The 24543-nt window shown below is 46.3% G+C and overlaps 1 protein-coding gene across 4 annotated transcripts in view; it reads right to left on the reverse strand.

Annotated features, from left to right (window-relative positions):
* TJAP1 (tight junction associated protein 1) overlaps nt 1–24037 on the reverse strand; it is a 39087-nt gene extending 15050 nt beyond the window's left edge. For 3 of the 4 annotated variants that reach the window (XM_050894198.1, XM_050894197.1, XM_050894194.1), the window contains exons 1-3: nt 23976–24037; nt 22843–22917; nt 786–880 (exon numbers count right to left, since the gene is read on the reverse strand). The gene's annotated coding sequence lies outside the window, so the exon portion shown is untranslated. Of the gene's footprint in view, nt 1–785; nt 881–22842; nt 22989–23975 lie in introns of those variants that run through there. The other variant, XM_050894195.1, reaches the window with a different exon arrangement.
* Nucleotides 24038–24543: the final 506 nt, after the last annotated feature.

The raw sequence follows: 24543 nt of genomic DNA on the forward strand, positions 1-24543 counted from the left end.
TGCAGTGGAGTCTTCCCTTCCCTGATGCGCTTCTGCTGCTGTACTGCTTTTTCCCTGTCAATGGCACCAAGCCTTGGGAGGCGGGACAGGAGCGCAGGGTGTGGAGCAGTTGTACGCACACAAGGAGAGCCAGATTGAAGGTGAATGGAACAGGCAGGCAATCAGGACCACGCAAACTCAAGCTTTGCCAAAACAAACCGAAGAGGTGCCCTAGTGCTGGCCCTGCCCCAACAAGCTGTCTGGCCCCTTTCCTTACTACAATGCTATAGTCGGGTCTCGACTAGCACAGGAAAAAACAGCTTCACAACAGTATAACTGCTCTGCGGGGCAAACTGTAAAGTATGGGGGGAGAAAGAGAGAGAGAGGGAGAACGTGCACGTCCAGGAAGGACCAGGCCAGCATAGTTTGAATCTGCTTTGCCACCAACTCCCAGCAGGAGCTGGTTCAGCATCAAGGCAAAACCATCAGCCACATGGGCTGGCAGACAAGCAGAGGCTTCCAGGAACAGCTGCACCCATGGGTCCACGCATATTTCCATTGCAGAGGTGCTCAGAATGAACATGCCAAAGGCCTCCCTGTCTCTCAGCACACAGTTCCTCAGGCTCAAACAGGACTGTCTTGCTTCCTACCCCAGAACCAGCAACTATGCCACCTGCCATCTCATCCACACCTACCTGGAAAAGATATCGGGGATTTGAAACCTACCCTCATGATCTGAGAATTTCCAGAGACACTTAAAATACTCACAGTGCCTGCAGGCAACTTTCCCTCAAACAAGGACTTACAGATCCAAAGTGACGATGTGTCCAAACATTTCTGGCCACTTGTCTCCGAATCACCTTTCTTCTGTCAGTATCCAGCAGCATCTGGCCAACAGCTCCTGAAACATGAGAAAGGAAATTTGGTATCAGTCACCTATCAGTACAACACATGGAAACAGCCAGGCATGCGCAGACCAACCCATGGCCAGGTGCCAGGGTAGGAGTCGGCAGCAAACTGCTGCACCATCAGGCTACTATCTAATGCCAGGACCCTCCAGTGAAATAAGCTCCTTGTCTTCACCGTGTCCCAGAAAAGGAAGGTCTTTTAACCATCTCTCCACTGAGCAGGATGCCTGTGCAGAGCAGTAACTGACCTCTGAAAGGCAGCTGTTTTTTCTAGATGGCTCCAGGGGTCACTGCTTCCCCACCTGCATTCCTGTCCAACACCAGGAATCCAGCCTCTATCATTCTGCTCCAACCACCCTGCCACACCAACCTAATTTTGTTCTGCAGATTTCCCTGCACTGAATAACACAGTTAAGCCCTCCTTGCCTACAATACCTATGCATCCTTTGCTACCACAGAGAGAGAATCCCAAGGTGGCTCAATTCACCACACCTCCATTCAGAGAGGAGCAGATACTCTCTGCAGAGCAGATCGACCTTGTGCTCCAAAGCAGAAATGGATATAGGTAATATCCAGAAATAGAAGAAGGCACTAATTCTGCTCACCATGCTATTCACAAGCCTCTCTCTCAAGGAGCTTGCTGTCAAGTCCACATTCTGACTACCCTGGAGAAGCTCAGCTTTAGCCTGGAGCTACAGCAGGAGGTAGCTCTTCAGCTATTCTAATTAGCACTGTAATACAAGAGGAAACTTAACCTCCTGGTTCCTTTTATCCACCCTTTCCATCTCTCATCAGTAACGTTCCTTAACATCTACAGTCCTCTTCCTAGCATGCTATCATCTGCAGTAGCTCCAATTCTACTGTCTTCTAGCTACTACCCACTGTAGTTCCAGTCTCATTTCTAAGCTCACTGACAGTTACAGCTTCACTGGAACGGCTCATTGAGGGCTACAAGGCTTGGGCTCACACTGATCAGCATCAGCAATAGTCACATCTTCTAGGCAACCAGACATGAACACACAAAGGGCCAGAAGACTGCAGTGGAAACGTAACAATTTGCTTTGTTAATGCAAAAAGCTGAGGATTCCTCCACCCCCTCACAAAGACAAAACACACACAACCTCTTTCCTCTTCACAGTGAGGGAGTGCAGTGACAGTGACTGAGTGCAGCTGCACAGGCAGTATACAAGCTTGACTCTAGCTGTTTTTACCAGAGAGCATCCCTCAGTGTAAAATCGACTTGCAGAGTAGCTATGTTCTCTGTGTGATCTGAGAAAGGCAAAACCTTTACCACACACCAGGAACAGATGTGATCTAGCACAGAACTGCTTAAGACTATTCTGTACAGGGCCCACAGAACTAACAGCCACTTGGCATGCATGCAAAACCACAATACTACCCGTTAGTACCACTTTGTCTCCAGTAACAAGAGGTCCATAGCATACAAAAAAGGTCCAAAAAGGAACCCTTTGGACAAAAAGGGAAAGCACCAAAGGAAAAAAAAAAAAAAAAGGCAACATTTGTAGGCACCTACTGTTTTCCTGGTACTTGGCAAGTCCCATGAGGTCCCGTGAGGCCTGAGGTACCTAATACTTAGCTTCGGTTCTAGGACGCACACAGCTTCTGCCTGCTTGCTGTTGCAGCAGCTGAACATTCCGTGCAAAGAGGCAGAGGACTTGCAGGGTTTTCCTCATCATCACCTTCTCTTGTGTTGCCTTTTCTGACCTTATAAAACAGCCTGCTTACCAGTGTTCAGGGTCAGCAGTCTCCCTTCCTCAACAGAAATATGGAGATTATATTGCAGAGAATGTTTCTTATTTCAGGCACTGTGTCATCTTTCTAGCTTTTTCCTCTTAAAAACAGCATTTCTTTAACCATGCTTTTTATTCAGAAAGATAAACTTGTATGACAGAGAAAATACATTCCATAACACAATCACAGTCATGTTTGTTTCTAATGCAACACTACAGAAACATTCATTAGCTATCACAGAGTCAGTGTCCTCCAAAAAACTCCAAATGCAATACCCACACATAAAAAAAATGCTGCTACCGTCCTGTGCCACATATGTGATCACCACAGCTAACCCAGAATTTTCACTCTGTGTGGGCCAACCTATACTCCGAATGCATATCCAATGCAGGACACTGGCACATCCTGCTTTAGGAGGCAACAATGTCTCTTCACTAGCATCATGAGAAGCAAAAGCAAGACAGACTTGTCCAGTTGCCTTCCTGCGCTTATGTGGCTTATGGAGGCAACCTTAGCCTCCACGTGTCTCAAGCCAGACTACGTGAGAAGCTGCTGCAGTAAGCCTGATCAAGACAACTAATCAGTGAGATGGATGATGCAATAACTGCATCAAGAGGTCTTGTCCAGGACAGACAAACAAGCTGTGTGAAGTTAAAAGCAGCACCTATAGGCTGCTGGTGCCGAGTACGATGGAAAAGGACTGCAAGGTTATTAAAGGACACTTTAACATTTAATGAGAGAGATCTTTTAATTCAGAGGAGGCATCTCAATTAAAAGTACGTTCAGATCCATTCTGCTGCTGGCTACTTTGAAGCTCATTTTAAAATAAAAGGATGACAGCTCCTAGTGCAGAAACTCGCATCTCAGTTCTGCTTGTACGTTAATGCTCACGATTCAGATCTGAGTAACAGCATTATAGTGACTCTTGGATTAAAATAGAGTTTCAGGAGGATTATTGCTCATTCCTGCTTTTCCATACCAATTAACCTTGACTGTTAGGCAGAAACCTCTGTTCCCTGCATGGGAACAATTCCAAGAGCTATCAAGAAAAAGGGATCAGGCTAGCTGTTGAACAACAGTCCGTGTAACAAGCCCTACTTAACACCTAACGTATTTCCAAAGAAAATGAAATCCCTAGACTCTACAGTCTTACATACTTCTTGTTGAATGTAAATACCACCAGACAGATCGTGTGTCTGTCATACCCATTGCACCCTGGGGAAGTCTCTTAAAAGTAACCAGAATCACACTTTTCTTACAGTCCTGCTCCCTCCTTCCACAATACAAAGATCCCAGTCCCCTAATTCAGTTGCACTCCATATCCTTAAGTATGCATTTTATTATCTACTCTCTTTGCTGTGTTAAGAGTAGCTTACCTTCCCTAATCCTTTTATAAAAGCCAGGACAGATCAGCATTGCCCAAGAAACACTAACATCACTAACACGTAACTGGAATAGAACGCAACAGCTGATTAACATCTGAACAGGAACAGGACAGGAAGCAAAGGACCCGAATCCAATCCCCAGAAGGAATGTTAATGGAGAATAAAAATACCCAGGGGAGATTTTGACCAGGAAATGAACGCTAGCTTTCTAATGCATATGAAAGCATAGAACCACCTTTAATGGCTACATCTGAAATTGCACAAGAACCAGCTCGGCAAAAGGTCATTTGCCAAGTTACCTTTAGCACCGACAACTACATCTGGGGCTAATGACAGCTTCTCATCCAGAAACGCTGACACATCAGAAGCCTGTTTAGTTTGTTCAGTGATCCTGTTAGCTTGATCTCTTTAGTTTGTTCAGTGATCCTTTCAACTCTCACAAGGCAGTTTAGGCTACAAACTTCCAGAGCCTCTTTGTCTTTGCACCTTGGGTTTCATGTCCTTCCCCACTCTGTCTTCTTACCTGTGTTCTTTTAAGATCTTCCATGGGAAGACTTTTGGAGCATGTTTCTCAGATATTTAAAGAAATGTATACCAGGCCATTAGAAAACAACTCATGGAGATCAGGAGAACTCTCAAAATTTCCTGAAAATAACTGTCTGGGCCCTGCTAGAAAAAGCAAATCTTGATACTCTAACACCACGTATCTGGCAAAAAGCTGGTAGATCACATGAGGGAAATTTGGGAGCCATGGCCTTAAACTTTCTCAAACACAAGCTAGGGAATGGCTAAAGCAAGCAAACATTTGAAGAGAAGTGAAGCAGGGAGTGGGTGAACATTTCTGTAGAAAATCAACATGTAGGAATTCCCTTCCCAGACCTCTGTCAGCTCCTGTGCTGTGTAGGAAGGGAAATAAAGGGGAAAATAAAATCATACATTACCTTCCTAGAGCATAAAATCAAAAGGCATTTAATTAGGACAAGGTAGGATCAGCTTAAATTCTTCAACCACTGAGAAGCAGACTCTCAGCCCCTGTAAGTATTCCCTAAGTCTCATACAACCCCCAGCAATTAATATCAGCAGTCCTCTTGTTTCAGCCTTTGGTTTCAGGTTCTGGGAAAACTACAGTCTCCAGCTCCTCAGTGCCAGGGACTGAATGTCACTGAGCCGTCCCTCTAGCAGAGAATATAGCAGTGTTAGAGAATGCTCCATTACTGTAATCTATACACTTGCATCAATATGCTCTCCAAAACATCCCCTCTGTCTATGAGTCGCAGTGATGCACAGATGGCTAACACACTATGCCATATCTACACAGCTGCAGAGCACGTTATTTGCATTATTTACAGAGGACAGATGGACAAGTTGTTGCAGTGACCCAGCCTACAGAGCATCTGTAATGTTGAGGAGGCGTTAAGCCCAGCCCGGATGCTTGCAGGTGCTGGCAAAAGCAAATTTCAAGAAATGAAACGGCTGTTTACAGCAGCCAGCTTTATTCTGAAATGCTATCACTACAACCACGCTTGCAGAGTAATTCACGTGCCAGTTTTGTTCCCATAGAGCCTTCACCCACAAGCAGAAAACACAAGATGTATTGACTAGATTTATCCCTTTCAACAAGAAAGAGAACTGACATCTGCAGTACTTACGTAGTAACTTCTTCCTTGGCCGTGAGTTTTGCATGTACATAAGTCACCATACATACTGAGCCACATACTGGGGGGAGACAGTGACCGGGAAACAGCATCAAAATTGTGTGAAATTTCTTTCAAGCTCTGCCTAGCTGTAGAAAAGTCCAGCTCAAACCTGCTCAGCCACCTGAATCTTTTGAAACATTAAACATTTGTGAAAGTTTTGAGATGTTGCTTTTGCTGCATACACAGCATGCTAACCAGGTCTGCAGGCACTTTAATTGACAGGCTGAGGAGGAACCTTAAAATAACCTTTCAGGGGTCTCACTTCTGTTCTAGACAAGAAAAAGCCTAATTTATAAGGAGGAGCAATATACTTTAATTGAACACTATGGCTAAGAAGGACCAAGTTGTACAAAGGCTTGCAATGATCAGTTTGCCCATCCTCCACCAACATGCACCACAACAGGCTCTTTCATTCCACGATCACATGGCTGCAGCCAAACATGACATACTGTTCAGCAAGTAATAAAAAGGATCAGCTTTTTCCCCAAGGTCTTGTCTACATATACACTGTACTAAATTAAATTGACTTAGAAAACAATGTAAAGCAGTATAACCCTCCTGGGTAAATGTTCTTAATTCAGTTTAAGAGCACTTTACATTGAATCAACTTAAGTTAAATAGATAGATACAAGACACAAACTAAATTAAGGATGCCTATACAAGAATGCTGCACTAATATAATCACAGCTGTTTCTAATCTGATTAAGTTAAATCAGTACAACTTCCTTGCAATGGCAAAATCCTTACCAATATTGAATTTAACCCTTTTTTGACCTTTTCTACTTCCATAGAAGGTTTTGCTGGGCTTTGTGGGTTTTTTTTTTTCCTTCCAAAAAACCCAGAGTGACATCTTTCTCTCAGAATCAATATAAGCTAACCCCACTACACAAGGTATATTAAGGTATTAAAGGTATTGACATTTATATGACTTGAAAGTTTTACTATTCCTATGCCAACTAAACATCATAATAATGCTCAGACCAGCATGGCATAACATTTTCTCTACTCTCCCCAAGCAAGAGGGGAGGGGTGATCACAAACACTTGCGCTGTACCCTGTTTTCCATACACCCATGCAGCTTCTGCTTGCTCATGTCCAACATACCTGCAGCAGTTCAGACACTGGGAAGGCAATGTTCCCCACTTGCTCATTCCTAAGGGTATGGCTCACCAACAGATTATCTGAGCAAACTGGAGTGTGGAGTTAGAGCACATTATCTAACTGCTCCCAGGCATGGTCTTACTATTGCCCCTCTTCCACCAAAATATGAAGTTCTCTTGCTAACTGTGGGATAAGTACATACACAAAACAAGTCTGAGGTCACAGACCTAATGTGCTACAAATCCACACTCTAAAATCACCTCTCATCTCCTCAGTTCCCACTGCATTTCCCCTTGAAACGTATTTGTCAAAATTAAATTCCAGCAATTCCAAAAGTACTGGGTTTTTTTCCATTCCTCATTCAAAACTATCTGAACTGTTCCTCCTGAATGTCAAGACCTAATTTATCTTCATTCTTTTGGTACTTTCATCTCTACCTGCTTCTTCAATCGAGTCTCTTCGAGCTCACTGCAACCTTCCTCACATTCACTCCAGCAATGCAACCATCGCCCTCTCCTCACTGCTGCCTTCTACTGCCATCTCTGACCTACCATATACAGAACTAACTTCCTCTTCAGTACAAGTTTTCCATGTTCAGCATGGAAAGACAATAGCAAGAATCCTCTCAGAGCCCCTTGCAGAGAACTGAATCCCTCATTGGCCTTCAGAAACTAAATTGTGCCACAACTCTGAACAACATGGTGAGCTGTCACTTCTGCTGAGTACCGGCAGCAGCCGTGAAATCAACCAGAGTTGTACGTCCATTTCATTTATTATTTTTTTGAAAGAGCTATTTTGAAGCCCTGATCACATGGCAACACAGACTGTAGGTACACACAAGAGTTCAGTTGCTAAGGGAACCACACTTCCACATTTTCTATTTTACGAGATTTAAATTTCAACTCTCAAAGGGCTGTAGGCACATTTTCGCAATAAACTGTTTGGTCTTGAGTCTCAGATTCACACTGGTAGCTTCTAGCAATTATAAGGTTATGTGGCCCCACACCAACTCTAGGATTCATGCTCACCATAAATACATGCAACGAGGAAGGCAGGAATAATTTTCATTCCATAAGTAAAGAAATTGAGGCACTAGGAGAAAACACAGCTTTGTGCACTGTTTTTGCATGAAATACCATGTTAAACAGCCTCAGCTGTCATAAGAAAGGAACTGCAGGAAAATTCAGCAAGACACAGCCTTATTTCTTGCACCTAAAATAAGAGTGATCTGGGACAGAAAAGAGAAGGAAAGTGTGCATGAGCTAAACACCTACCTGACACCAATTGAGTTGAATAGCCTGCAATTCTTTATAAGTACAAATAAAGCAGCAACCCTGATCCAGTAGTAGGAGAACAATATTTGTACTATACTCAATTCTCTCTGCTGCTGGGGTTTAATCCCAGCAAGAATCGTTTTGGTTTAATTAGCTTTTCCGTAGCAGATGGTCAGATGTGAGAGGCAGAGAATGGTACAGGCTTAACTGTTGGGTGATTGTGCAGCTGCATCTGTAGCTGAACAGTTAAGCATGTCCAGGAGTCCAGCTGTAGTTTGCACGACACAGTCCATCTCTGCCATTAGCCAAATGTCAGCTTCCTCTTTCTCCAGATTAGGTATCAGTCAGAGGCACGACCCAAAGGCAGGCAAACAACTAACATGCAGTCTCACCACCATCCCCTTTCTCAGTCAAAACCCTCAAACCTTAATCAACTGAAAGTTCCTCTTTCTTTGGTGACAGAAGCACATTCAGAAGCATTGCCATGGAAACTTGAGCCATCCTCTGTGCTATTCATCAGAGAAGATCTTCTAGCACAGAAATATTTTATGATCTCTATGGCACTGAATACAGACAGCAGTCAGTATAATGAAGTAAAATTACAGAGTCCAGCATTGTGTGAGGATAGCAGTGGGTCATTCTTCAACCAAGCCACCTGATCCTCGCTTCACCTACAACGAGCAATAGCTCATTATAAGCTGGCAGGGAAAAGCAGTGTAGCACTGAGAGAAACAGAAGTGGTGTTAGAGAAACAAACCTATCCAGCCAAAGGGAGAAAAGAGAAAGGGGTTCACAGCCTTTTCCCAAAGCTGATCACATCCTGCCACTTGCCCTTCCCAGAGGTTACGAGTGATGTTGCTACTGACTCCTTTGCAAAGCAGAATTCCTACCAGGCACAGACGTCTCCCACTTAACCCAAGTCACAGCCATTGCCTACTCTGGAGGCCACATCAAGTATTCCCCATCGACTTCCACTCAGCCTCTGCACCCAGGCACGACGTGGAGCGTTAGAGCACCCACACCTACACACTGGCAGTAGTCGTCTCAACAGGCCACAAAGGCAGAACAAGGAAAGGAGACGGCTTTCAAAAACATGCTTTGGGCCTAGCAGATTCAGAGCCCGAGCCAAGGGCAGGAACAGGCACAAAACTTGTCTCAACTCTGTAAACAATAGAGCAGCATGGCTCCTGAAGCAGAATGTAACCCTGGAGCATCTTCTCTCTTTTTTGTGGTGTGGCCCTGTAGTTAATCTGCCTCAGTTTGCCTAATTTGTTTTTTTTTTTTTGTTGGGGTTTTTTTAAGCTTTTTTTTTTTTTTTAATGATTCTCTTAGTCTTCAGCACCACTGAACTGCTGAGAGATTTTATTCTGAGAGTTCAGTCACAGAAATACAACTCAGTTTAATCCATCTTAGGAAAAACAAACAGATCCACCCACCCATCTTTCACTGGTGACCCGTATAAAGCACGCAACTGGCTATGGCTCTTGTCTCCCCATTCACCTGGGCTCCCATCAGTCCTTTTAACAGCAGGATCCTAACCACAGCAGAAGGGACCCACACCTCCAGCCCCTGCCCTACAGGCTGTACATGAGGAGGCTGCCTGTCACCAGCAGTTACAGGCTGCACTACTTGTCCTGTATATGCTGTATTGTACCTCCTAGGTTCACGTTCCTCCCTTGGGGGGATAACCACATACGCCCCACCTGAGACCAAGCAGGGTTGCTTCAGTTCTTCCCTCAGACACAACCCCTCCTTGGGGCAGTCAGAGCTCTCATCAACCATCTCCTTTCACATTTGTCATCATTGCTAGCATCAGTGTCATTCTTCAGCTGGAGCTAATAATGAGCATAAATTGTCTCAAGGGGCAATTGCAGCGAAGGCCCAGCACTTTAGTTTTTACCACAAGGTCAGCTTGTCCAGACTAGCACTATATCCCCTGCCCAGCATTGCTCCTGTAAAACTGAAATGCCTGGTCTTTACCGCCATTATCCTTGGGGATAGCACAAGCCTGTTAATTATTCTGAGGTTAAGGAAAAACATCTCCTTTTTAGCTGTGAAGACTCATCCACAGGGCTCCTCCCTGTAGACCCCCCGTAAGTAAGCTCTATGCAGCTCTTCAGAGAGCAAACTGGGAATGAGAGATACTCGAGCTGCAAGTAAAGTCACCTATTCTCAAAGGGGCTCTAACTGAGAGCAGAGGATGATCGGCCCCAGATATCCTAAGAAAACAAGCCATCATGTTCCAGGTACCTTTTTTTTTTTTGGTCAAGTGTGAGACTAAACCACTCAAAGAGCTAGCAGCTCACCACTTGTCTAAGGGCAAAGACCATGGATGAATGCCAGTGTATAGCCAGGCAGATGTTGCAAAGATAAGGTGTTTGTTCAGTGCTGACAGCAAGCTGTTCACTCATGCCTTCAGCTTCATGCAGCTGCACAAGCTCAGCTCTACAGAGTCTGTGACTGTGGACTAAGGAATGTCTCAACTGGAGAAACACCACATCTGCTGCCGGCTCAAGGTGCCCCAGGATCAGACCAATTCCCAATTTTACTGTCCAGCCGTAGCCCTGCTTTCTGCTCCCTGTCCCACCAGGGGGAGATCTAGCTACTTGGTGAGGGTTACTGCTCTAGCCAGAGGAGCACATCTTCCCAGCAGAGGTGTTTGGGACTGGACACAGAAGCACAGAGATCTGAATTCCTACACAGTCCTGAAGACCAGCAGGGAAGCCAAAACAGGGAACTACTCACTTTCTCTTCACAACGTGTTAAAACTCACTGACAGGAAAGAAAAAGGCCAAGAATCAGCCCTCCTTCCTCCTGAGCCAATGTCACATCTGTTTCATTCTGCCTCCCTTACTCCCTTCCTGGCAATCAGAAAGTGACAGCAGAAGCAGCATTTAATCCTAAACAAGACCTCCATTTTTGCAGCCATAGCCTATATCACACGACAAAGCTGAAACACCCAATGATTATACACACTTAAATGTTCTATCAATAACATTTAACATAACCCATTTTTAGACTTACTTATATTTTGCTACACCTCATGTTGCCACAGGGCCTATTGTTCAGTTTGGCACTGCAGAACAGAGGAAGGAAAATGAAGATTCAGGCAACACATTTGCTCGTCAACACCCAAGCCCTAAAAGTCAGGTACGAAGTCAGTGGCAACTAGTTTGAAATAAAATGCACAGTTTACATGAAATCAAGACAGAAGAGAGCCCAATGTGAATAATTTCCAATCATTTCACAATCGTAAGAATCTTTTGCAACAAGTAACATTCCCCTAATCACCGATCATTGAGATCCTGCTTTGAAAAGTGATACATCCTTCTCCAGAGAGGGTGGCACGGACCAGTCTGGTAACAGCAGCTCTGCAGCTACTGACCCAGAGACTGTGGCAACAGCTAAAAAGCCAGAGCACTTCTGAGAGCCAATTCTTTCATGCCTGCTACTGTCCAAGGATGGCAGTAGGGAGGTCTTCTGCAGAAGACTAACTAATATGGAAATGACTGGCAAGTCACAGAATTTCAGGCTACTAGAAATTGCCAGAAGGGAAACTGCAAGTCCCAAAGATCAAAGCAAACTGGGTAATGAAGTGAACGGCCCAGGGCTTACCCAGGACAGAAGATGTTCTGCTGTTCTTTCCACAAGCCTTGCCTACAGGCTGCCCGTACTGACACTGCCAAAAGGGACCACATTTCCCTGTGCTAGGCAAATGAAAGACTTACATAAAAGGACAAGGATGGCTTGCATGATAGGGGCATAGAAAACTAGTGACCATTTCTCACAGACATCATGTCAAGGATCCCAAAATAATGCATCTGAATCCTGATCTGCCATCCTTCACCAAGCTTCCCATCCTCATCTCTTGAGGTACCAGCCAGAAAAAGGAAACTTTTCCAGAAGCTGTAGCAGTTCAGCTGCAGCACATATGTGCAAGAACATTTACCCACCAATTGGGGGAAGCACTCCTGCCCAGGTTAAATCCAGGAGCCATTCCATCTCCAGGCAGACATCTCATGCACAGTTTGTACTGAGCAGAGCTTGATGGCGCGAGCCACTCAATCATCTACTGATTACCAGGAGCACACAGGCTGCAGGGGGGACGAGCCAACCTTAATTGGCCTTATCGGTGTAAATTAAACCCTACAACACACCCAAGCAAACAGCCAGTTCCTTTGGAGAAGCAGGCATGAGTTATTTTGCTGCAGCTATAAAGGAAACATTGCTGCTAGGACATGCCCCTGGAGTGACTGTGCCGCTCAGCTCTCCCGCTGCATTCCTGGGGTTGTTTAGCATGGACTCAGCTCCAGCCTTTCCACAAGCAAGAAGTCTGAACCCTGAATGCCATCTGCAAACACAGCCAGACTCCACCTCCTGCATGCCTGCAGGCCACCAGGTGTGGCCAGGAATGGCACAAGCTACACAGTAAATACACCTTTGATGTGGAGCTGAAAGCATGTAGCCAGGGGGCATGAACAGCACGCCGCCCGCCGCCGTGCTGACTCCCAGTGCAGGAATGCGGCTGCAACCACAGGCCAAGGAAGGCAAACACGTTGCATTCCTCACCAGGCAGGGAAGGAAAACAAGCAGCAAGCCCACACACCCACCACGCTGACACCCGCCACGCTCCCCACGCATGCCAGCCCTGCCACTGCCAGGACCCCAACAACAGCTTCAGCCTCAAACTCATTTGTGGGAGAGTCCTCGAGTTCTCCAGGCAACTTCTCGAGCCATGGGGCAAGAGAAACAGAGCAAGGCAGGAGAGTTATCAACTGGGCACGCAAGCCACGGGTAGAAGAGATACCGCCAGGGCTGGGAAGTAACCACGTTCTAGGGCAGGAACAGCTCTGTGCAGTAGCCTCAGAAGGGGATTTCCCTGACTTTTCCTGTAAGACAAGGGGCAAAAGTAACACTGAGACTTGTTGAGCTGAGGGGCCAGAGCTGAATAAGAAGGTGACTTCAGGCATCAGGGCTGCTTGGAAGGATCCAGGCCTTTTCCCACCCCCAGGAAATCACTCTGCCTTAAGTCAAGCAGCTTCTCTGAGATGCAGGCACTTCCTCGTTACCCAAAAATCCTTTTGTAAATACTGTCCCCACTGCCCACAGAAACAGATCTGATCTTCATAGTACATTATTCTCCCCCTACAGCACTGACACCTGGTCACTTATGTGATCAAGAGGAGAGAGACTCAATGTACAAAAACCCAAGACATCAGGTAACCTCTCATCTCAGAACCTCACTATTTTAGAGTCACAAACAGACTCTATGCTCTAGTCAGAAAAAAACCACTACTCCTCCTTCATGCGGCGCTCCTGCAAATCCCAAAGCTTTCCAAAGAATTCACAGTTCCCAAACATGAAGTTACTCTGAAGGGAAAAAGATGAGGACGCATCAGGAGGTAAAGTTGTCAGCAGCGTTCTCAAGTCCACGAAAGGAAGGCTGTATTGTGAACCCCCCACGTTCTGAATCTGCACTTACTTTGTGTAATACAACTAAACATCAACCCACTCCTAAAAACCCTAAAAACCCATTGCCCAGTGCTAAGGGCTAACTGTTAGACTTAATAGCCAGTGTTCTCTCAGTGCCAAGCAGGAAAGCCAACACTGTCAGAGCACTGTAGTAAGAATATATCCCACTTGAAACTACATCAATATCCCAAAGGCTGCCAAAAAAAGAGCTTCTGTCTGCTGTGCTTCACAGAGTAGGTTCTGAACTTCAGCAAAGCACAGGGATGTCAAAAAGGAGCAGGATTTCACAGGGCAAAAATGACAGAAACTATTTAACACAAACAGATATGGTAGAACACATATTCCCTTCTACTTTCCAAGAAGTAAAGGGCACACACGTGGAGGGAGTCCTGTGCTGCCGCTGCACAAAACAGTGTCAGCAAATTCAAAGAGCACCAATGAAGGGCTGAAACACTGTAATCTCTGGAGAACCTGGAAGGGGAAAGGTCAGGGTAGCCACAAGCTCCAGAAACATGCTGATGTATCTAGCAAGCTGCTGGAGCAGGGATGGTTTATAAGGCTGTGGCCCAGCTGCTCGACACACCCCACATGTGCATTTCAAGGCCCTCACCGAGGGGAACGGGCTGGTATTAGGTAACAAGAACAGACCGGACAAGGTCCAGTAGACTTTCCCATGCCTGTTAAAATTCAAGGCCTCAAGCTAGCTGTTCCCTTCTAAGACAGTAAGGTAAGCTGATGCATTAGCTCCAGTACTTCGAAGAAAGAGGCATGAAAGGCCAGATTTACCAATAGATTTATATCCAAAGATATAAATAGAAGCCTGGCAGGATTTACAAAAGCACCCAAACAGATTAGGTGTCTAAATCACCACGTGCAGGAGAAAGGGCTTCTCCACTTCTAACCACTCCATACCTCTCCAACCCCAGCCACCACAAGAAAACCCATTTCAGAGAAGACCAAAGCCCCTGCTGCTCTACAGGTTGCCAAGGGCCATCCCTGTGCAATCCACTTCGATGGTGACGGCACCCAAACTCCCACAAGTCTCAACAGTGCAACCTGCAATGGCTGCAGCTCTCGAATGTAGGTCTGCCTGTTTCCCGGAATAGGAGCTGCCTCTTCAGCCTCTCCTCTCCCTTCCCCCACTACATCTTTATTTTCCATAGACTTAATACTGTTTCAAGGTACAACTCTCATCCTTCCACCGGTGGGCGGGTGAGTGGGGGAAAGGGGCCCTTTATAATTGTAGTGTTGCAATCTGCCAGCCCGGCCAGGCGGCCTGTTCCCGCCTGCACTGTATTAAATACCTTATAACTGATTACACCCCCATGGGGCATGATTAGCAGTCTTCAGAGAACAAAGTCTACTTTCATAAGAATAAGAACAGACACGTACTGCTAACCTACTACACAGCTGGGCAGGTGAGGAAACAGGGAAAAAAAGGGGGGGGGGGGAGGGAAGAGTTAACTGTACTGCTAAGTCTATTCTTTCCTTCCCTCCCCTATCCCAGCCTCTCTGAGTTGAGATTTCCACTGCCCTGAATTGTTCCCTTCAGACCTACCCCAGAAGACGCAGGTAACGTAAGCTCATAAACAAACTGCCACCTGTGGAAGTCGGGCAAAGTCCTAACCTGGAGAGGTAAGGCCTTGAGGCAAGCGGATTGAGCTTTGCTCTGGGTGACAGCAATTCCTTCACACCAGTTCCCAGGAAAAGGGAAGGGTGAATTCCAACAGCAGCATCAAAAACAAGGAGAAGGAGGGAAGGCTCGAAATACGATCACATACCCACGCCCCTCTCTAACCTCTGTATATATCTGGAAAGTCTATATAAGTAACAGCAAAACATCTAATTCAATCTGGAGGTTAACAGCTCTCCAGAATCAGGTGATTATTTTTTTCTTGTGGGGAGAGAGGAGGCAGCAAACAGGAGGAAAGCCCTCTCCATCTGAGATAGATAATAGGGATCCCCAAACATACACAGTCCATATGCATTGCCGCAACAAAGAACCAGCCTGATGGAAATTTAGCCAATCTGACATGAAATGACCTACAACTCATTAGCAGGTGCCTTCCAAATCTCAAATGCCCACACAAACAGCCACAAACATATTTGGTGCTATCTGGCCTCCATCTCAGCAAAGCACAAAGAATCAAACAGACTGCACAGCCTTTCACCAAAAGGAATAAGAAAAATGGAGGCAACTCCTAGGCTCAAACAAGCCTAGGATGAGCCCTTCCAGCTACTCTCCCCAACCTACAACAGAAGAGAGCAGAGCAGGAAGCTCCAGGAAAATGGTGTTATTTCAGAGGGACACCTGTGCAGCAGCTTCAACAAAATAGTAAGAACCCTTCTAATTGTGTCATTTTGGAAACAAGTCATCTGCTTTACCCAGAGCCCACTGGCTTTGCCCGTGGCCTCACAGATGCTCACGGTACAGTCTGGAACCACTTGTGTTCAGCTGATGCATCTAGAAGGGGGCACCTTGCTGACACATTCTACCCAGATTCTTACCCAACCCACCCGAGAAAGGATTTGTTGATGGAGACACCAACCCAGCTAAAAATGATCTACTTATATCTGCTTTACTCAGCAGCTGGTCCTTCAGCCAGCACATAGGAGGTATCTGACCTGTACTACCTAGTCTCATTTGTACAGCAAAACCTGCATATTCTCTTTATTACAGAAAGACCTGAAGGCACCAACTGACTTTAGGCTCTGATGTACTCGGCACTGATGTAAAAGCGTCAATACATTTAGAATTATCAAACAGATTGTGCTTCCAGGGTTTGGACAAATGGGAGGTTTCACCGTAAACACAAGTTAGTCATTAGAAGCTGCAGGAGGTAATTTAAATTATCGTAGCCAGCACAGAAATAGTTTTACTTTGGGAGTTGAAGTTGCAAAGCTGTAATAAATCCAAGTGACACAGTAAAACTTTTTATAAAAGCTGAAAATTAGTTGTGAAGCCCCAGATGGCCTTGTATATAATTTGATTCTGCTATCATGGGCTAGCAAAAGGGAAACCACTCTTCACACTGTAAAAAAAAGACCCAAAAACTCTATCATCTCTCAGCTCCTAGGAGACAGAAGCAGTCTGCTTGCATTTTATGTGTATATATATGCATGTAAAATATATAGAAATAATAAATATATAAATAAAATTAAAAAACCACACGGCTAACAATGAGTTGTTCAATCCCCCACCATGCTGGGCAGCTATCAGTCAGGCACCTGAGCTCAAATTGGAGCACTGCAATCCAACGCTCTCCCCTGGCTGCTGTACCCTCACAGATACCCTGCACCCACCCCCATTCCCAGAGTAAATTGCCTTCCACTGCAGAGAAGCACTCCCGCTATTCTGACACCGGCATTCACCACCAGGGCAAGAGACCCTAATTTAGCCCCGCACGGGCCTTCTGCAAACTGCTAATCCCCAATACACAGCTGTTTTTCAAATGTACAGGCATGAGCAAACCGTAAACGATTTATGGCGCGTGGCAGGAAGACTCCTGGCTCCCTGCGTAGGCGGGGTTTTGGGACAAGATCATGCTTGGACTAATGTTTATATTGCAAGTTGTCAGTCAGGTAGTAAATCATCTCTGGAGCTGCATAGTAATACAGCTCTCCCCATCCAGCTGGAGCCTTGACGACATTGAATTCTGTTATAGCCATTTCAGATACACCTGGGGACCTATTTAAAAAGGCATCATCTAATCAAGGAAAAATGGATACACTTATAAGTAGACTCTACAGAAATTCTGCAGCCCAGCAAGGCTGATTTCCTTTCAGGAATCAATCCACCCTGGTACGAGAAGCTTCCCAAAAATGACACTCGTACTAGCCCTAGAAGAAATTGGATTGAGTGCTTATGCAGACAGCTACTAACAGAGTGTATCACTAGCAAAATGCAGTTACCTGAGAAAACCCTTCTGAGCAAAGTTTTCATTTCCTAGTATTTACATAACCATAGTGCAAGCAATGCTTAGAAATTCAATTCTAAAAGTTCAAGAAATACATTTTGCATACTTTAGTGCATGAGACGGTTTCTGCTCAGAACAATGAAACCACTTAAAGGTAGGATATGAACTTCAAGTCCATTCTCAAGAAAGGTTACTTAAAGCAACTCTAATTTTAAACAAATATCCTGTCATTTTCCATTATTTTCTTTTCCCCCATTTGAAAGGGCTGTGCACACAATACATTGGGTACTGATCTCCCAGAGGTAAAAGGGAAGGGGGAAGAGTTCTCAATAAGGAAAAAATGATAAATAAAAACACACAACAAAAACCAGAACAGTGGAATTAACTGCAATCACTTTTCAGTTATGTGAGATAGACCAGATTTCAAGTAACCTCCCTAGAATATTTTTAACCTTCCCGTTGGGCAGCAGCAGAGTCCTCACTAATGAACAGCAAACCTGCAGGATGAAATCTGATTTAGGAGACAATGAAGCAAGGCATCTTTGGGAATTGTATAGAGCTTGTGCAGCAAGACATACCCAGGTCTAAATGCAGTTACCCTGAGTAGCATATGCTAAAATAATGGTCAAAAACCTTACTGCCACAACGATTATCTAATTACTATCTCGTGAAAATAACTTATACTCTTTTGAAACAAATGCTATAAAGTAAAACTCGCCTAAGGCTTTTTATGAGCCTAAGTATAATTCCCCAATAGTTAGAGAAACTACCTCATCCGTCCCTTTTGATTTCAGAACCATTCATGCATGAGTGTTACATTAATGCAGCTGGACAACTGAGACTTTAAACAGAAGAGTAAGAAAATCCAGTTATGACTCCTACAACATCGCCAAAGCCAGCTTTATTGCAGAGCCAAAATACAAATATAGAACTCAACCAAAGACACAGTAGTCACTGTGGGACTTTCAGTTCTGAATTTGCTGACCCCTAGAAATCAGAAATTTAAACCAGTTCTCTCTTGCTACTAGCAGCAGGTCAGATCCTCTGTGCCTAAAAACCAGCCTAACCCCTGCAGGAAACCTTACTTTCCAATCCTGACCCATTTCACTTTCTCAGTATCACAAAACTTCTGTGAAAGTCAGTAACCCTTTACTCACAGCCATTACGCCTGCCACAAAAGGGTTACGTTGTGCCCTAAAGCACATGCTGTTCCCAGAACAGCCCATAGGGAGATCCATACAGGGATCTCAAGGTTTGCACGACCTGCTTCTAGCTCTGAAAAAGACACACACACACACTCTTTCCTTCAGGAGTTCCCCTTGCGTTTAGGCAAACATTACAAACAAACACCTTTTTATACTATCTCCATACCACTGCCACTTACCTTTATTAGCCTATCCATCAAACCAAATTTATGCCTACTTGACCAAGCAGCACTGATGATTCTCTTGATCCTCAACACAGATGGGACATGAGCACAGGACACAGACCGAGTCTTCCCGGACACTAGAACATTGAGGCTCATGCTACAACATACCGGATCTCACTTGAACAGCCTTAAAGCCCTTCCTTTCAGCCGTCTCCCGGACTAAAGTCCACTACAAGACTGTAACATGGAGAGGTCAAACTCCACACATTTTTTTCCCTCTTACATGCAAAGGCAAGAAGCACAAAGCACTTTGCCTGACCACTCGGCATGAAGAGACAATACTTACGTGTCTTCACATTCATGAATAAGACAGTCCTCATCTATGGACTGCACTATCTTTTCAAGGACCCTGCTCTCCACCAGCTTAAAATCCTCAACTACCAGGCCTAATCAGAGCAGCTGGAGTGCTTTGTGGGTTTGTTTTTTGATTGGTGGGGGTTTTTTTTCCTAATGCAGTTATCACAAAAAGAAAGGTTAGTGAGCAACTTAATGTAGCAAATAAGTGTGATTCAATACCTTGCCTCTGACACAGGCTAATACAAGGTGGTTTAGAAGATGGAGCAAGAAGCCTCAGTGGACAATTATGGAACAAACTGCCCTTTCTTCAAACCTTTACCTGTTAAGAGATTGGGTTATGTCTGAAAAATACACCTTCTAAAACAAGTTCTTTAGCTAAAGCAAGTCTGAACATTTCCACTCATAAGTGCTTGATCTTTTCTGAATCCCGCTCAGCTCTTAGCCTCAGTGCTCTTATGTGGTAGTGAATTTCCACAGATTAGACATCATGTGAAAATACTTTAAAATCATTATTCAGTTTGATGCCTATCAGTTTCACTGAATTGTGTTCACCTCAACGGAAGAATACATTCCAGCTCCTTCACCTCTGCATAGCAGTCTTCCTCAGGCTTGGCACCCAGCATTGTTGAAAAGCAGAGGAAAACTGAGCCCACCCAAGTGAAGCTTATCCTGCATTCCAACCATTGCAATGCTATTCTCACACTCCTACACAGCCTTCCTCGCCATTTCCTTCCTAAGCACAGCTCCCAGGAGGACACTCCAGAGAGGGTGGCTCATGTCATTCCAAATGTGAGACAGCCTGCAAGCTGCTGCTCTTGGCCCTCTCTGTCTGAGCATATTAGCAATAAGACCATACACGAACATCCTGACAATGAAGAGAACAATTTCTGAGTCTGCAACAAACAAGGCAGCAGAAAAGAGAAAAGATTAATTTAAGTCAAAAAGATTCAGCCAGATAAGGCATTACAACCTGTGGAAACAAGCAAACAGCTCCTGGGAAGGGAAAATGGGGCGGGGGGAGGGTCTCACAGTGCCCACTTGCCTTAAACAAGGCAGGGCCTGAATTGCACTCTATAGCAATTTCACCATGCTACAGAATACGCAGGACAGTGGATCACGCAGGGGTCTGCTTCATTTTGAAGTCACGGCTTGGAATATCCTTTTCATCTCTCCTCCACCAAGGTTTACTAAAGGATTCAACACCACAGTATCCAAGCATCTTATAGACACTTATGGACTCTTCCTCAAATTCCCAATAAGATGGGCATTAATCGTATTTTGCGACCAAAGAATGAAGAGCAAGAAAAAGTAATGATCTGAACACATTCACACAATAAATCTGTGGCAGAAATTAGGTATCCTACATCGCATCCTTCCCCTCCAACCAGCTGTAAAGGTACTTCAATTTTCAAAAGTAACATTCTTCCTACCACAGTTACAGACCCAGCCAATCTAGATCTAAGGAAAAGCCCTCAGGTAGGGGAACTGGCAGTGGAACAGGATGGACAATTTCATGCCCTAAGGCATTAGCCCTGTTTGCATAGATTACGCACATAGTTCCTTTGCAGTCCTGTGTAAAATGAATTTCAGAGAGGATCTTACCCAATTACTAGTGACTTGAAATACACACAGCTAGTACAAATGCCACAAGCACTCGCTCTGTCCATAGCTCAAGGTGTCATACAAAAAGGGGATATCTTCCCATCCAAAGCCTTTAAGCAAGGAGATGAATGTACCCAGCTTCAGGACCTTAAATTTACTCTCAAAGCATCAATCAAGTTGAACAGCCAAGAAAATCCGCTCTATTATGACAATTCCAGTTCCTGACAACCCCAGTCAAAAGAGCAGAGATGAGTCAAAAAGGTGTCAAGCCAGATCCTCATTTCTTAGCGGAGGAATCCTGCCCTCAATCTGTATCACATGCAGACTCATTTGAGACCCCTATACATTTTATTTCTCCCAGCAACACGAAAGGCAGAGGATTATTAGCCACTACTACATTATTCTTGTCACACTGTGCTGTAAAATGTAGGCCCTTGCTAACAAGTACACAACACAGTTAATTCGTTATGATCTAACCTCCAGAACTATTTCTCGGGACTACGCTGTAGATGTGGTGACCCATGGAAATCTCACAGAGTCCAGTTTTCAGTGGATCCGCCATAAAACATAGGAGACATTTTAACAGGTTAGGGAGCTCACCTTCAGAAAAATCATCAGCCTCCAGGACTTACAAGCATCAAGGCTACTTCAAACAACTACCGAAAAATACAGTTGCATTTTACTGAAACTTGTTTATTTTGCTATTGTTCAAACAGCTTGGCTTTCTTCACCTTTTTAAAAGCACTTTATATGCCAGACCAGCTGCCACAAATCCTTTCTCCAAGCCAGCTCTGGTACCATTCACACCAGCACGTTGACCAAAAATCACTCTTCCCATCTGACTTTATTTGTCCTGCTCTGGGACAAAAAGGGGGCAGACCTGCAAAGGACTATACCTCTTTCAAAGCTATAGTTTATTTCCCCTTCATACTATGCCACATGATTGTGCTTAGAGTGGATGGCAGAGATAAGAATTCAGGGTCTGAAAGCTGCAAAGCAAGTGACTTAGCAGCAGCCAACAAATGACTTGAAACAGATTGGAAAAGAACGCAAGGTCATCTTTGGTTCAGAAAGCTGGTTTGAGGAAGCAACAGGTCTTGGCACGTAACTCATCCCCTCCTGACCCAATGCCTTGTTAATATTAAAGATGAAGATAGCCACGAGCTGTACTTTGGAACTCCGCTGGCCCTGCTGAAATGCATTCCTATGATTTCAAGAGCACTGGGTGCTTGGGAAGGAATGAAAGGCCAAAAGCTCCTGATACCACAGCTAAGACCTGCTAGCTCAAATGCTGATTTAACATCCAGAAGCTGAAACACACTGTATGCAAAGCACTGTTGGGATACATATGCTTTCTGCAGTGATTCACTAAGAAGTGAAGAAAAGAGAAAGGAGTTGTACTAAAAGTGATTTGACAAGTAACTGAAAGGTACGACCAAAGGACCAGCTGCTGGGTACCAAATAGCTGCCCCTCTAAACTGGATCTCAACAGCGAGTTCAGGAGAGGACAGAAAGGCCAGCGGTACACCTGCACCACCCATCAGGGGATCAGTTAAAATACGGATGGAAAAAACAATGTAGTGGAAGAAATAACCTAACAGAACAGAGGATCATCAGAATTACCTAACTTTGGCATCGCAATTAGTGCAAGAGCAGGATCATCAGAAAGGATTTCATTGGGATTCTGGCTGGGTAGACCTCTTGTGATTACACATAGAACACAGCCACTTCAGCACTGACAGAACAGACTTTAGACTGTTTCTCTGGATGGTGTGTAAAGAGCACTGGCTTACATCTTTAATTGAACTTTTCTTCCCAGGAGCTCTTACTGAATTTTTCAGGGTCACTCCCATTTCATTGACACCCCTGGCCTCTCAATTCAGGCAACGTAGGCCTACTATGATGCAGAGAACACCACAGAGAGGGATAGCTTTTCAGATATGTGGTTCACATATTCTCAAAAAATTCAAGTAGTGGGACCAAAAGAACACATTCTGAGTCAGCATCAGCTCATTCCTGGCTTTCTTACCTGCTGTCTGATGCTTCAACAAGGATTCATTGCTTCCTCTTACGTAGGCCCTTTATCCCAGTTCCTTCTCTGAATCTGTAAAACAGAGATGCACACCTCTGAAAAGCTTTCGCTGGCATAGAACTATCTACATTTGATGGATGATTCTTTTCAGCAGACAACCTCCACCTGGCATCTCTCAGATCTAGGTCATTCTCAGCCTTGCCAGACTTGCATATCATTTGCACACCCTGATGCCTACCAATGTAATCTCCTGCCCATCTAAAAACCCGTTTATTAGCACTGAATCTTTTACTCTGCTCCATGCAGCGTGCTCAAGCCCAGAGCCAGATGCAGTTCAGTACTTATTGTTCACCTGTTTTTCTTTAAAGTCTTCCCATGTTCCCAGGGGCTGCTCACTAGTTCTATAGCAGGAAGCACCCCTTGCACTAGAGAGGGTGTCCAGGCTGGTAGAGAATTTCCCATTCCCCCCTGCCAGGTTTGGCACCAGGGGAGTGCTGCTCCCTCCCTTCCAACTCTGCCTCTGTCAGTTATACTCTGGTTCTTTAACACACACATGCTGGCCCAGACTTGTTCCACTTTGCAGCTCCTACTCCAGCAACGCTCCCTGCACAGATACTGCTTTCTCATCCCCCACACCACCTACCTCTCCATCACCCAGACAAGCCTACACCCTGCGTGGACCTGGTTCGGCCTGCCGCTTCCGTGCCTGCTCTGCTCCCGGCCACAGGTCTCCCCCCGGGAGGGAGAGCTCCCTAACGCCCTGATGGCCGAGGCGGTGGCACTACCACCCTCCCCCACGGGGACGGCCCCTTCCCCGGGACCGAGGCTGTGGCCCTACCACCCTCCCGCACCCGGCCCCCATCTGCCGCCCGCCCTGCCTGGCTGACTGCCCCTGCCCACGATGCGACCCGCCCGGACCCGCTGTCCTCGGGGGACTCGACACCTCCTCCCGGCCCCGGGCCACACACGGGGAGAGGGAGAGCGCCCCGCTCGCAGGGCGCCGGCCCGAAGCCCGCCGGGGAAGGCCGGCGGAGCCCGGGGGCGCGGGGGGCCCCGCCCGGGCCCGGGCTCGGTCCCCAGCCGGTCGCGTTCCCCGCTCCCCGCCCCCGGGGCCCCAGCCCGGCTCTGACCCGGTCGGGCTCGGCTCCGCGCGGGGTCCCAGTGACTTTGCGGCCGGTTCTGCCCCGGTTCCGCCCCGCCTCGGGCCCGCCCCAAACTTTGCCCCCGCTCGGCCCGGCCCCACGCTCTCGCTTCAGGCCGCCATTTTGCCGCGGGGCACGCCGGGTAATCCGGCGGAATCCCCACGCCGCAGCGCAGCTGCGTCATCGGGCAGCACGGGAGGGGGCGGGGCCAGGCGGGCGGGCGGGCGGCGCGTCTCCCCCGTCACCGCGGCAACGCGAGGGGAGGGGAGGGGCGGGCCGCGGGGGAGAGGGGCGACGGGACGAAACCAACGGGGCCGCGCGGGGGTGGGGGGCAGGCCGAGCGAACCCGAGTGCCAGCGGCGGGGGGGACGGTGGGGGGGACGGCGACCGGGACGGCGACGGGGACGGTGCCCTCCTCTCAGGAGGCAGCGAGGCGGGTGGTGCTTCTCTACCGGCGCTGCCAGCGGGCTCAGCCTGCCGCCGCGCCGGCCGGGCCCGCTTAGCCTCTCCGATCTGGTGGGGTCGGGGGCCGTGGTAGCAAGCGGCGGGTGGCAGC

This window comes from Gymnogyps californianus, chromosome 3, assembly GCF_018139145.2.
Source record: "Gymnogyps californianus isolate 813 chromosome 3, ASM1813914v2, whole genome shotgun sequence".
Taxonomy (NCBI): domain Eukaryota; kingdom Metazoa; phylum Chordata; class Aves; order Accipitriformes; family Cathartidae; genus Gymnogyps; species Gymnogyps californianus.